Raw genomic sequence first — 15,785 nt, 5'->3', positions numbered from 1 at the left:
TTAAGTTTGCAATGCCAAATATCTCTCTGCCATTTTATTATGTATTATTTCATGTGTGTTTACTGTAATTGTATTCAGTATTTTTTGTATCTATGCTCACCAATATTCAAACATGTACATATTCAGTCTGAAGACTTTTTCTTTGAATTTAGAAGTGAAAGAACAATCCACATTTGCCTGAAACAACTATATTAAAGTGCGTTATTTATACCATAGGTGGTAACATTATCACTCACAAGTGCTGTAAGTGACTTGGGACAGGCTTTCAATTCTGCTAGTCACATGGCTTTGTAAGGACTGGGCATAGCCATGAGAGAAAGTAGTCATCTCTGCAATGTTTTTTCTTACGGTTTCCTTATACTAAACTTAGAGTTGCTTCAGAAGTACTTTTATAAAATCATTTTTTGACTACCGTTCATTGTCATGTCATGGAATGCCAAGAGAACGCATCTTCCTCGACAAAGTGAATCCCCAGTTAACATATTTAATGATAGTTAGTTGCTAAAGCGTTATATATTTTCACTGAAATAGATCACGCACCCAACATTAAACATTCCACAAGTAGGAACTACTGGGCTACTAGGGACATCAGAGTCTGACGGAAGGTCAAATCGGCTGATTGGTTAATAAGGCCTAACGGATACGACCTCGGTATGCGACCACTTGTCTCAGTCACTCTCCGCTTGATATCAGACAGGCAGTATTTCTCTCACATTAGGTGGGGTTCACTAAAGAGAAATTGTCGACTGTCCTAATAACTTCTGACCCCGGGATCACGAAGCGACCTTATGTCAAAATTTCATATAACTTAAAATTGTTGTTTCTTACATTACAAGCTCAAAATTTCACTTGAAAACGTAAATTCTGGATAAGTTACAGTGCAACAAATTGCAGATAAAATAACAGAAAGGAAGTTAGCAAAATTAATGACGAAGATCGCTTCGTGATCCCGGGGCCAAGACATGAACGCACATGTACGTTACGGTATCAGATAATTTCTGATATACTTTCTTGAATATACTTTTATAAGTATTGTTAGCATCATTATGCCACTGGTGTCTGTGTGTATTGTGTTTCATTTTCCGTGTACCAAATTTCGTCAGACATTTATCTCTCGCTGCACGAGTTCTCTGAGGAATCTTCCCAGAAGACGAGTGGTCTTTGATCACTTTGTCGACTTGGCTTTAGTGTTGAGTATGAAGTTTGTTAGGTACGGGGCGAGATTGTGTAAGTATTCAGCGGATCCACAGTGCGTTATTCACCCGCAATAACTCCGGGGGTCGCCCTCTGAGTGAGCTCTTCAGTAGAGATAAAACACAAATCCAGGAAATATATGAGAAGTATCGGTTTCGCCACTGTGGGTATCTACAGTTGATTGATTACATTTTATAATTACCGTAAATGTATTGCTTTTTCAGAGAAGAGATGAAATAAACACAACTTAACTGAGAATTTCGGAATGTTGTTTTGTATGCCTGTATATAATTGCTTTAGGGCACGTCATTTATACGTGGGACTAATATAGCGGATATATTAGTCCCAGTTTATACTGATTTTATCGCTGTGGTATATGTATCTTCGAAGAATAAGACGGAAATCCACAAATCTATGAATAAATCAAAGGCCCAGTTTTCTCAGGTATAGGTCATGAGAAAATGGTTAATAAATGGAATTGAGATTAATTCCAACTGACGGTTACAGCGTTGGCTTGCTTCGACTGCCAGACATTTGACCGATGAAGTCGTGTGTTCGAGTCCAGTCGACAGGGTGTGAAATCAAGAAGTTTGTCAGGTACGTAACGTAATGGGATTTTACACTAGGCAATTCGGTATCTTCTACACGTAAACACTGCCACAGTGGGATAAGTGAAAGATGTTTTTAGTACAGCGCTAAGCACCAGTCAAATACATGTACACTAGTTACAAACACACTTCCACAGCGGATTATGTTCCATTCGGACCAAGCCTCTGGTCTATCCCGTCCATTCCGGTGTCTGACGGTCTGTCTGTCATTACAGTTAGTCTATACCGTCCATTCCACTGACTGATATCATGTCTGTCTTTATAGTTGATGTACACCGTCCATTCCGGTGACTGACACCGTATCTGTCATTATAGTTGGGGTATACCATACATTCCTGTCATTACAGTTAGTCTATACTGTCCATTCCACCGACTGACACCATCTCTGCAGTTATTACTGGTCTTTACCGTACATTGTTGGGTTGGCTGTCTCGGCTGTTATACTTATTCTATGGCCTTCATGCTGACGGCTGACAGTGTCAGTCATTATGTTTGGTCTATGCCGTCCATTCCATTGACTGACACCGTATCTGTCATTGTAGTTGGGGTATACTGTCCATTCCACCGACTGACACCATCTCTGACCAGTTATTACTGGTCTTTACCGTACATTGTGCTGACCGACACAGTCTCGGCTGTTATACTTCGTCTATGGCGTTCTTGCTGATGGCTGACAGTGTCAGTCATTATGGTTGGTCTATGCCGTCCATTCCATTGACTGACACCGTATCTGTCATTATAGTTGGGGTATACCGTACATTCCTGTCATGTCTGTCATTACAGTTAGTCTATACTGTCCATTCCACCGACTGACACCATCTCTGCAGTTATTACTGGTCTTTACCGTACATTGTGCTGACCGACACAGTCTCGGCTGTTATACTTCGTCTATGGCGCTCTTGCTGATGGCTGACAGTGTCAGTCATTATGGTTGGTCTATGCCGTCCATTCCATTGACTGACACCGTGTCTGTCATTATAGTTGGGGTATACCGTACATTCCGGTGAATGACGCCATCTCTGCGGTTATTATTGGTCTTTACCGTACATTGTGCTGACCGACACAGTCTCGGCTGTTATACTTCGTCTATGGCGTTCTTGCTGATGGCTGACAGTGTCAGTCATTATGGTTGGTCTATGCCGTCCTTTCCATTGACTGACGCCGTATCTGTCATTATAGTTGGGGTATACCGTACATTCCTGTCATGTCTGTCATTACAGTTAGTCTATACCATCCATTCCACCGACTGACACCATCTCTGCAGTTATTACTGGTCTTTACCGTACATTGTGCTGACCGACACAGTCTCGGCTGTTATACTTCGTCTATGGCGTTCTTGCTGATGGCTGACAGTGTCAGTCATTATGGTTGGTCTATGCCGTCCATTCCATTGACTGACACCGTGTCTGTCATTATAGTTGGGGTATACCGTACATTCCGGTGAATGACGCCATCTCTGCGGTTATTATTGGTCTTTACCGTACATTGTGCTGACCGACACAGTCTCGGCTGTTATACTTCGTCTATGACGTTCTTGCTGATGGCTGACAATGTCAGTCATTATGGTTGGTCTATGCTGTCCATTCCACTGACTGACACCGTGTCTGTCATTGCTTGGTCTATATCCCGCTAACTGACCCTTTCGACCATCACTTGAACTATTGGCCTAGCCCCCGTTCCTCTGATGCCCAATTCACATGATTGTGCAGAGAAGAACCGGTACCAAGATTTCTAATGTAAACGCTGCGGTAGATAACTTTATTATTTTTTTTACAGTAGTTTGAGGAAGGCAAAGTCAGCGGATTAAGTGTTCTCCTTCGTCTTCGTTTGCTTTGAAAAATGTGCCGTTTAAGCCTACAGGAAAAGACGTTTTGGTCTCGAATTTCCCATCTCCCTCGCTGGTGGGACGACTTTCCGGGGCCCTTCTTCTCTCCTTCTTTCTTACTGCTCAAACCAATCTTAGAGTGGTGATGAGTTAGCTGCAGGTGTCTGGAGAGCAAGCAATATCCCTGGCTACAAAGTACAGTAAACTGCAATTCCGGTGTGCCCGGGCCTTCGCCAACTGCTTTCCGCTGGATCGATAGTTCTCGGCCATCTGTCTCTGTCGAGCGATCAGCACCAAAACCTTTATAGCAACTATATCCACGATCATTGGACAAGTTTTTGCCTACATAATCAGCAAGAGATCCCATGTTTCTTAAAATTCTCGTTTCAATTTTTGCAAAGTTTTTGTGTAAAGTGTTTAGATTGATGGCTTGTTTTTGTTCCGATTTCCTCATCTCAATTATTCTGAAAATCCATTAGGTAGTTAGTTATCGTCTTATAACTACAAAACACTGCCATTTATCTCTCCATTTTTTCTAATCACCTTCCACCCAATACAACAATGAATGAATGTTGAATTTAAGATAATTTAGACATCCATGGCTTGGACTTTTTTTTCTCATTATTGGCAAAGATGGATCTTTGGAGGACTACTATACAACCGAACTGCCATTTCATTTTACTGATTGGCTTACAATGTGTAACACGAAAATCTTTTTGAGCTTTAATAGAGGGAACATGGGGTAAATTTCTCAGGAATTGTATTACCAAACGTTCCATATTAGTTTAACATGTTGGGCATATAGACATAAAATAATCTTATATAATGAGGAGTCTTAGCACCTGGCGCATACATACAATAGTTCAATGTAATGAGGATTCTAGCATGAGACGTATACATCAAATAGTCCTGTGTAATGAGGAGTCTAGCACCTGGCGCATACATACAATAGTTCAATGTAATGAGAATTCTAGCACGAGGCGTATACACCAAATAGCCCTGTGTAATGAGGAGTCTAGCACCTGGCGCATACATACAATAGTTCAATGTAATGAGGATTCTAGCATGAGACGTATACATCAAATAGTCCTGTGTAATGAGGAGTCTAGCACCTGGCGCATACATACAATACTTCAATGTAATGAGAATTCTAGCACGAGGCGTATACACCAAATAGCCCTGTGTAATGATGGGTCTAGCACCTGGCGCATACATACCATAGTTCAATGTAATGAGAATTCTAGCACGAGGCGTATACACCAAATAGCCCTATGTAATGAGGAGTCTAGCACCTGGCGCATACATACAATAGCTCAATGTAATGAGAATTCTAGCACGAGGCGTACATATCAAATAGCCCTGTGTAATGAGGAGTCTGGCACCTGGCGCATACATACAATAGTTCAATGTAATGCGGATTCTAGCACGAGACGCATACATCAAATAGTCCTGTGTAATGAAGAGTCTAGCACCTGGCACACATGAAATAGTCTTATGGAATGAGGATTCTAGCACCTGGCGCTTAAATAAAATAGCCTTGCAAGGAATCTAGCACCTGGTGCATACATGACATAATCCTATGTAATGAAGAGTCTAGCACGTGGCAGATACATTAAATAGTACGTCAAGTGCATAAAATTCATTACATATGACTAAAATAGGAATATGTACATGTAAAATAGTCCTATGTAATGATGACTATAGCGCCTGGGGCATACACAAAATAGTCATATGTAAGAAACAGTCCAGCTTAGGAGTATATATGAAATATTCCTTAGTACCTGGGGCGTACATACAATAATCTTATGTAATAAGGAGTCTTAGCACCTTACGCAAACATGAAATAGTCTTGTGCAATGGGGAGTTTAGCACATGCCGCATACATCAAACAGTCCTCTGTAACGGGGAGTCCAGCACCTGGCGCAAACATGAAATAGTGGTACGTAATGAGGAGTCTAGCACCTGCGCATACATAAAATATTCCTATGTAATGAGGAGTCTAACAAGTGGCGCATATATCAAATAGTTCTATGTAATGATGAATATAGCACCTGGGGCATACATGAAATAGTCCTATGTAAAGTTGATTATAGCACCTGGGGCATACATGAAATAGTCCTATGTAATGATGACTATAGCACCTGGGGCATACATGAAATAGTCCTATGTAAAGTTGACTATGGCACCTGGGGCATACCTAAAATAGTCCTATGTAATGATGAATATAGCACCTGGGGCATACATGAAATAGTCCTATGTAATGATGAATAAAGCACCTGGGGCATACATTAAATAGTCCTATGTAATGATGAATATAGCACCTGAGGCATACATGAAACAGTCCTATGTAATGATGACTATAGCACCTGGGGCATACATGAAATATTCCTATGTAATGATGACTATAGCACCTGGGGCATACATGAAATAGTCCTATGTAAAGTTGATTATAACACCTGGGGCATACATGAAATAGTCCTATGTAATGATGAATATAGCACCTGGGGCATACATGAAATAGTCCTATGTAATGATGACTATAGCACCTGGGGCATACATGAAATAGTCCTATGTAATGATGAATATAGCACCTGGGGCATACATAAAATAGTCCTATGTAATGAAGAATATAGCACCTGGGGCATACATGAAATAGTCCTATGTAAAGTTGACTATAGCACCTGGGGCATATATGAAATAGTCCTATGTAATGATGAATATAGCACCTGGGGCATACATGAAATTGTCCTATGTAATGATGAATATAGCACCTGGGGCATACATAAAATAGTCCTATGTGAAGTTGACTATAGCACCTGGGGCATACATGAAATATTCCTATGTAATGAAGACTATAGCACCTGGGGCATACATGAAATAGTCCTATGTGAAGTTGACTGTAGCACCTGGGGCATACATGAAATAGTTCTGTGTAAAGTTGACTGTAGCACCTGGGGCATACATGAAATAGTCCTATGTAATGATGAATATAGCACCTGGGGCATACATGAAATAGTCCTATGTAATGATGACTATAGCACCTGGGGCATACATGAAATAGTCCTATGTAAAGTTGACTATAGCACCTGGGGCATACATGAAATAGTCCTATGTGAAGTTGACTGTAGCACCTGGGGCATACATGAAATAGTTCTGTGTAAAGTTGACTGTAGCACCTGGGGCATACATGAAATAGTCCTATGTAATGATGAATATAGCACCTGGGGCATATATGAAATAGTCCTATGTAATGATGACTATAGCACCTGGGGCATACATGAAATAGTCCTATGTAAAGTTGACTATAGCACCTGGGGCATACATGAAATATTCCTATGTAATGATGACTATAGCACCTGGGGCATACATGAAATAGTCCTACGTAAAGTTGACTATAGCACCTGGGGCATACATGAAATAGTCCTATGTGATGATGACTGTAGCACCTGGGGCATACATGAAATAGTTCTATGTAAAGTTGACTGTAGCACCTGGGGCATACATGAAATAGTCCAATGTAAAGTTGACAATGGAACCTGGAAAAGCCCTGGGATATGACAGGACAGCTCACCAAGGCAATATATTGTGTAGAACTCATTTTTTATTTAAAACAGTTGGATTAATTGAAGCATACTTTTAAAATCTAATTTCACAATCCGTTTCCATTGATCTTTCACGTGCACTTGATTATTTTGGTTTTGAAGAAAAAAAAAACATGTGAAAAGAATAGGCGAGGCACCACACTCATTTAGGCTTCATGCAGTTTGTGAATCCTTGGTGAACGATTCATTTCTGACAGAAGGATAATGTATGCTTTTCATTAAACTAGTTTAATGCGCCGATTAAAGTTAATAATTTTTCAAGAGTGTTTAAGTAACAGGCGCCCAGTAACCTCTGCTCAGTTTAGGCTGCCTAAAGAGCGAGCATCTTATATCGTATTACCTCCCTTGGTTACTGGGACGTTTCACAAAAGTCCGTGGCTTGCGCTCAGCTTACATAGTCGCTGTGATCGGTTCTCGCCTTTATGACTCTTAAACAATCATCTTCCAAGGTCTTAATACTTTGTATGTGGTCATTGTAACATCTGCTATATTTTGTTATGGTCACTTTGCTACGTTGAATGGGGTTTCCTTCGCACGATGGTTGTCACTGGAAAGTCATGATCATAGCAACTCACACAAGGTCATCTCTGCGGATTAATCCTTAGCAGGCGTGTGTCTTCTTAAAGGCCCGCTGGTCGACTCAAGGAGCAGTTGAAGCCCAGTGCTGGTGACAAACCAGGCGTCTGTGATCCAAGTCGGAAACTCCTATTTACCATTTCTGAAGACTTTAACGACAAAATGAAGACTGAAGGATTCCCAAGGGAGCACAAGGTAAGTGTCTGATGATTTTCAGGGGTTGGAGAAGATTTCGTCCATGTATATTGTGCTTTTCTACAAAATGCTTATTGCGGACTTCATCACACGGCTTTATGTTGAAACGCCGGGCATATTCTATAGACTAAGCTTTGCCACATGTCATTTCACGAACGGTTATACTTTGTCAGCCCCAGTGATGGTGGCTAGCGTAAAGTAAGGGTTCACACACCAGGTTGGACCTGAATCGACAGTGGATGAGAAGACATACCTGATAGATATAGTTTACCGACCATGCGAATTGTTTATATATTTTGTTTATTCACCATATCGATGAATGAGAACACATGCAGGAACAGTGATACAAATGGCTCAAATTAAGCCCTTAGCTGTCAGCCCCTTTAAGACACAGGAATGAAAGTATGAAGCATGCGACAAATATTCCGTGAGGTTTCCCAGAACAGGTCAGGAAATGATTTGAGGAAATAATTTCTCACTCTTGATTTAAGCGATTTTTGAAGAGATAACTATAGGAAATTTATACATGTAGTCTATCCTATACCATAAACGACGGACTGGGGAAAGGGGTGGTGGTGTGGATGGATGGGGTGCGGAGGTCTTAGAACCCAGCTCCCGGGAAAATGGGAGTGAAGGGACTGTAGAGGGTGAAACTGAGATAAATATTAAGCTCACACGGAAGCAAAAGGCAAACCCTACTGTCCACGCGACAGTGTGATCAGCATCAGGGCAGACCTATTCTGGCCAAACACAGCAAACAAGACCGCTTCCGTGGCCTAGTGGTTAGAGAGTCCGCCTCGAAGTCGGAACACCCGGGTCGGGTCATACCAAAGACTTTATGGTACTTGATGCTCAGCACTGAGAGGTTAGAGCAAGGAAGCAGAACTGGTTGGTCCATTGTCAATGGGCATATAATGTGGGGTAAGGGGTCATGTCTGGTGTCTTCGGCATTGTACTTCGTTGTCGGAATGACTTTGGCAGACATTCGCCCTGTTACAGTACATGTACACGCACAAGTAAAAACCCCAAGCATACGTACATACAACAAAGAAAAGACTAAACCGCTCTGACGTTTCCACCACGTGACAATAAGGGACGTGTGTTTACTGATCGTATTAACCGACTGATGAAGTATTATGACCATATTTATAGTTAAATGTAACAAAATATTACGCTGTATATTCCGTTATATCAGTATTACACTTTGCTTAGGCCCTTCATTAAACAAGCCCTATCGTGACCTATCAGTTGGTGTACCGGCGCGGCGAAATGACCCAGGGGCCTCTCACCAATCCGGTCGCTGTGAGATCAAGCCTAGTTCGTGCTGGCTTATTCTCCGGCGGTCGTATGTGGGAAGCACTTCCAGCAATCTGCGGATGGTCGTGGGTTTTCTCCCACCATACTGCTGGCCGCCGTCGTTTAAGTGAAATATTCTTGAGTATAGTGTAAAACACCAATCAAATAAATAAATAAACAATCCCTGTAATTAAAGCTATGTGTAAAAGCGAACATAATATCGCTGAAAATATAAGGGAGTTTTTCATGAGTTTTATTTATTTATTTATTTGTTTGATTTGTGTTTTACGCCGTAGTCAAGAATATTTCACTTATACGACGGCGGACAGATCATGGGATCATGGATTTTAACTTGCTTTTAAACATAATGACCGTCAAATCACGATAGTTTCCTCTTGTAACAAATCGCTCCGAATATCGGTAATTTCGAAGATTTACTTCACAAGATAGCCATATCGAAGATTCCGGACGTCACATTATACTGACACGAACTCGTGGATAGGCCTATATTCTTTTCATGTTATATCGTATACTAACTCCACACGGAATTGAGCTCACGTCACCCGGACAATTAAGATATAAATACTTCTTCACTTTTTATCTATCCCAGTACCATAAACTGTGTATCTGTGTACCTTTTACGTAGATTCCATCTGTTATCGCCATACACAAACGTGTTACACAAAATCGTTTTGGAAAAAACAGAAAGGTTAATTACATGCACTCTAAGATTTCCTTCGTCGTCATATGACTGGAAAATTGTTCCTTACGACGTTAAACCCCGGGCATTCACTCACTCACACAAACAGAAATAGACATGGAAATTCCATAGATATGGCACGGTTGTCTAGATTGCATAATGGGAAGGCGGGATATTTTTTAATCCCGTGAAGTGGCGCTAGTGTGAAGCAGGACCAGGAGCATTGTTATATCAAAAGTAGCTTGTGGCGTACGTTTCCAAATGTTACAACGTATCAGTTTCTGCTGTAACGCCGTACTGTCTTTTATGAGACGCCATCATGATGAGCTGGGAAAGGGACATTTGACGTCATTTTGACGTGATATACATTGTAGTGAATATATGACGCGTTCCAGAACAAATGAAACAATACACGGCAAATGGTACGACTAAAATTTATCGAGATGTTTATATCACTCTGAATTTTCATAGCAAGACGTATGAGAACACAATATTCCACTCCTGGCAGTCACGATTATAAAGAGATCGAGAGTTCTGTAGTTTTGCAACAGCTTTGAATACAGTTAACGAGCCACAAACATATAGAACTGTACAGTAAATATCTTTTTCACAAGTCCACATTTATATACATGTAGCGAAGGAATTCAGTCGCGATAAATTCATGTATGACCAGAATTTTGTTAAGAAATCAATCTGACAAAATGGCAGGGCTGTCAAGAGTTTTTCGGATGGCTGACGCGTGAAACCCGCATCGCCAGTTTTACAAATTAAGAAATCTGTTTTCTCGATGATAAATGTTTCTCATTTACTGATTAGTTTTCTCGCTATAGCTCTGATTGGAGCAAAAGCCATCATTATAACTGTTAACGCCATCATTGCATTGCTGCAGCACATGGTGAATAATTCATTTTGGGATGTCTGCAAATCTTCAGAGTGTTTAGGTTATTGAAGAACGCGAGATTTATAATCAACTCCTGGACCAAGTCACAATTCTCTCTCTGTCATTTTATTGTTGCAAAGAAAATATTCACAAAATGATTGGTGTCTGACAATTACTCTTTCAAAGAAGCCAGCAATGTGGGTTTATTTCTTCTTTTCTGATATCAAAAGTAGCATTCTCAGATCCAGTTTAAGGGATTTCTTTAAAACTCTGAGCTCAAGGCTGTGAATTATACATGTAGAGGGGATAGTTCTAGTGGTGGACCAAGATTGGTAAGATTTAGAATTGAGAACAGCGCTGCGCACGCATAGTTGTCTGATCTGTCATGTTGTTGCCGAGATGAGCCTTTCTGCTCGGCACAATGTGATCAACTACGTACACACCAATACGCACAAAACATACAAATACCCACAAAACATAGAAATACCGAGAATACATACAAATACGCACAATACATACACATAAACACAATACATACACATACGCAAAGGGCATACAAATACCCACAACACACACAAATACGCACAATGCATACAAATGCGCACAATACACACACATGCGCAGAGGACAAACAAATACGCACAATGCATATAAATACTCATAATACATAAAAATACACACCATACATACAAAGACGCATAACACATTCAAATACGCAGAATACAGACAAATACGTACAATGCATGCCAACACGCACAATACAGACAAATACCCACAATATATACAAAGAGGCAGAACACAAATACGCAGAATACATACAAATGCGCACAAGACATACACATACGCACAAGACACACAAATACGCAGAATACATACAAATACGTACAACACATACAAATACGCACAAGACATACAAATATGCACAGTACACACCCCTCCGCCATCTTTCCTGAGTACTTGTATAGACGGTGTTAACGTTAGAGCACGCACGTATGTGTACACATGCAATGGCCAATGAGTTCATCCGGAAAGGCCAAATGAACCTCTTACCCTCTTCACTAATTCATTATACTGACAATTTCTTCTGTTGTCTCTTATACATATCCATATTAAGTTAGCTGCCAAAGTCGTGCGTCCGCCACCCAGTTGATCTTCTTTTCCCCATCGCCAGTTGATTATGGTACTGACGTGACCCATAAATAGGTCAGTTTGGCGTTGATCGTAAATATCGTCTCAAACGAATCAGTTCCTCTTGACTGGACTGCTGACTGAGATGATCAATCCTATTCACTGTGGCCAACTACTAACGCGATCTGAAATCAGTACCTTACAATTGCTCATGCTCTTACATGAATTCGTAATATTCATAAATGTACGAATATTTATTTAGTTGTTTAATTATTCATTTATTTCCTTGGTATTAAACGCCGTAGGCGTACTTACTTATCTATTTATTTATTTGATTGGTGTTTTACGCCGTACTCAACAGTAATTCGCTTACATGACGGCGGCCAGCATTATGGTGGGAGGAAACCAGGCAGAGCCCGAGAGAAACCCAGGACCGATTTTTCACTTATCGCCCTTCGCCAAGTATACCTGACAAACCTCCTGACTGTAAGCTGCTACTGAAGCAGTAAGAGCCAGAATCGAGCCTGTTCAGGGCACTGACAAGAGGCCGGTCAGGTGTGGCAGGGAACAACGCTCACCCGGAATGAAGCTACGAGGGACTCGGCAAGAGTGTGTTCATCTATCGTCTGATTGATTACCTGCTCCTCTTCATGCTCCTGTCCCACATGAAATAATCGATTCCGCTTCCCAAGACGTTATCATGACATCTTGACGAGTATGTAGTATAGCAACCAGAAGAATGAACAAGCTCTGTTCTCTGAAGAGCCACAAGCATATCAGGGCCTCTAGCAGCTGAAAAGTGGTGGTGCCCTGGGCTCCCCCCACCCCCTCCGGCTCCGAGGCCACTGAATGGCCTGGTCGAACCTGCCCCAGGTGGCTTGAGGGAAGATGAGCTACACAAAACACATCTGTCTGATATTATCCTCATTATCTTTACAAACTACAACACGTTACACCCAACTGCCGATGTGGAGACAGCCCTCCGACTTTATATCTGCTCAACTTGTATGTCTCTCCCAAATAAGTATAACCCTGTTTTGGATTATGTCAGAATTCAGGGCTCTTTTTTTCCCAAGTCAGCATAGTCTCACATTTCATTTGTCAGCTGTGATGTGAATCATGTCTAACTGGAAGGTGTAATTTCAGGTCTTGACAATTTGCCACCTTAAACAATTGTGGAAAATATCAACTTTCCTTTCATCTTTTCGTCCTGCGACCGCTTAGTGTCGCCAAGACCATTATAGGCCGACGAGTCTCGAGATTTTTCGGTCAGGAGCACACTGTTTATGTGGAAGTCAATTTTAGCTCATTTTAACAGTATTATCGTTTTTGTGTGTGTGTGTGTCGAAGGCCTGTTGGTCGAGTAGTCTAGACGGTTGACATGTATTGCTGGTGATTTGGTGCCTGACTCTGAAGTCGCTGGTTCGAAACCTGCAGTGGTCCCAGCCAAATTTCAGCACTAGAATCTGTGCTATATTCAGAAAGTGTAATCCCGATTAACGATAATGCTGTTGCTTAATCCACTTTCTAAAATGACGTCTATACCTGTTTAGCTCATTTTGCATTTATAGTTAGGACTTTAGAGGGATCTGGGGCATTGACGTGGTCATCCGAGTTGCCCACACAGTAAACACTTAGTCCCATAAAAGTGCTCTTCTTCCGTGTGTGTGGAACTAGCAAGCCTGGCGCCGTTTGTTGCGACATTTTATACATCTGGCAGTGTCAGTTCATATAATGTGTGTGTTATTTTACCAGAAGATCTGTATATCTGCAACGAATTTTGCTGTAATGTAACATGTACATACCTTGTTTATTTCCCTCGAGAATTTCTGCACATCAAGTAATCACACCAAACATCACACGTTCACCTTCAAATACTCAGACTCTGGTGTTCTGTTTTGGATAAAACGTATCGAGGGAAATAGACTTTTTATACCCGAAACAGTAGAGAGCTCTCATCATACGTGTATCCTTTCTCACATCAGACAAGTCGTCTGTATTATCATGAGCTGTCAGGTATGATTACTAGACGATTGATGAAGTCTATCCCTGAAGGAATCAGGCACATGATTATCTGGTTAGGCAAGTCCCGCAGTGTGGTTATGTGCTCGTAAAGTTTAGAGGATTTCTGCTGGGACATTGGCTAAAGAGCACAGGCGGAATGTGGAACCCTTCGCGACGAGGACAAACGCGAGTTTAATGTTGTTTTGTGGCTATAATTTTCTCAAGATTCCTATTGGGACCTTGAATGGAGAGAACAGACGGCACATCTAAAACTTCACGACGAACAAAAACTCTGGTTCAATGGTGTTATATGTCGGTAGAGTCTTCAGGTGCTCTATCGGGACCACTATAGAAAACGCAAAGTTCACACCTGCAAACATTTCGGAGTGAAGTACTTTGGACGTTATCTCCGTTTGCTTGGAAATCGATATAGCTATTTATTTATTGTCTACATATATGACCGCACCGTACAAATGATTTATGTGCGTTCTAAGCTTGATCAAAACAGTTTGTCGCCATGTACAGATAAATCCTCATTATAGCTATAGTTCAATGCCTTATTACAAAACAAATACCATGGTTTTACCGTGATAAAACTCATGGTAAAATCCACTGCAACAAATGCATGGTTGTGGAGACTTTACATCTGGTCGTGAAGCTAGCTGGAGATCAGGTACACCTTACGTTGAGGAAGCGGTCAACCAAGAGGTAGTTATGTTATTCTGCGGATAATATCACGGCTGTTAGAAAATTTACGAATAGAAACCTGTTTATATAGTATGTTATTTATAATTCGTGAGAGGCATTGGTTTTTTTTGGTTGTTTTCTTTTCACCAATCAGAAGACTAACATTTATATGTAGCCACATCTTTGCTCTCCCCTCCACTCGCATTTTTATACGTTTGTTTGTTCTTTAAATACATAGCTGCTGCTCCATTTGTCTTTTAATTCAAGCCCCTTCCCCGTAATATTGACAACACTTTCTTCCATTTTAAAGTATTCAACTATTTTTAAGTAGATTTTCTATATGTAATGATCTTTTCATTATTTTTTAGGCTAATATAAGTAGTGTTCATTATTGTTTTTTCGTTGGAAAAGCCTAGAATTACTGTCGCGTTGTCAATTTTGCGCTTAAAGTTGCACCCCTACTTTAACCATGAGAAGCATTATTAGAGTCCTCCATTTTACAAATTGCTGCGTGTTTTAGTTAGTTATACCCAGCATACCTGTTCACATTTGTCGATCAATACAAGGTTTATATATCGTGTTCCATTCCTCATTCACACGTTGAACAGCTTTATATTCGCTAAGAATCAAGTGTAAGAATGAAAAAGAAAAACAACAGCAAATGTAGGCCTTCGATACGCACAAAATGAGAAAGAGGATTGATTGTGTTCAGTTAGCTCTGTATATATTTTTTGCATGTTGGGCCTTCACGTTGCATGCTCGCACAACGCAGAACATAGATTATACCATACATGTATGTTCAACTATAGTTTTATCATGGTAATATGGATCGCCAAGCGATGGTACGAAGCGATAGCCTTATCCGGCCTCCATATGATAAAACTTCATTCACATACAGTATCCATGATACAACTTTACCGGGTTTATCATCGTGAGCCATGGTCTTTACTACTACAAATCTCTTGTCAGCCATTGTTTATTTATTCACAGTTCAAACCATGGTAAGCATTTATTTTGTTTTCCTTTGGGGTGCATGTTTAGCATTCTCATACTTTACGACTTCGAAAGAAGCTACATTTGCCGTATATTC

At 40.8% G+C, this 15,785-nt stretch overlaps 1 protein-coding gene across 1 annotated transcript in view; it reads left to right on the top strand.

Moving 5' to 3' along the window:
* The first annotated feature begins 7,953 nt into the window (after window positions 1-7,953).
* LOC135479603 (uncharacterized) overlaps window positions 7,954-15,785 on the top strand; it is a 73,759-nt gene continuing 65,927 nt past the window's right edge. Inside the window, exon 1 of the mRNA XM_064759491.1 lies at window positions 7,954-8,000. The gene's annotated coding sequence lies outside the window, so the exon portion shown is untranslated. The remainder of the gene's footprint in view (window positions 8,001-15,785) is intronic.

Source organism: Liolophura sinensis, chromosome 12, assembly GCF_032854445.1.
Source record: "Liolophura sinensis isolate JHLJ2023 chromosome 12, CUHK_Ljap_v2, whole genome shotgun sequence".
Lineage (NCBI taxonomy): Eukaryota > Metazoa > Mollusca > Polyplacophora > Chitonida > Chitonidae > Liolophura > Liolophura sinensis.
The sequence above is the reverse complement of the archived record's forward strand: the minus strand, read 5'-3'. Positions and strand labels throughout refer to the sequence as shown.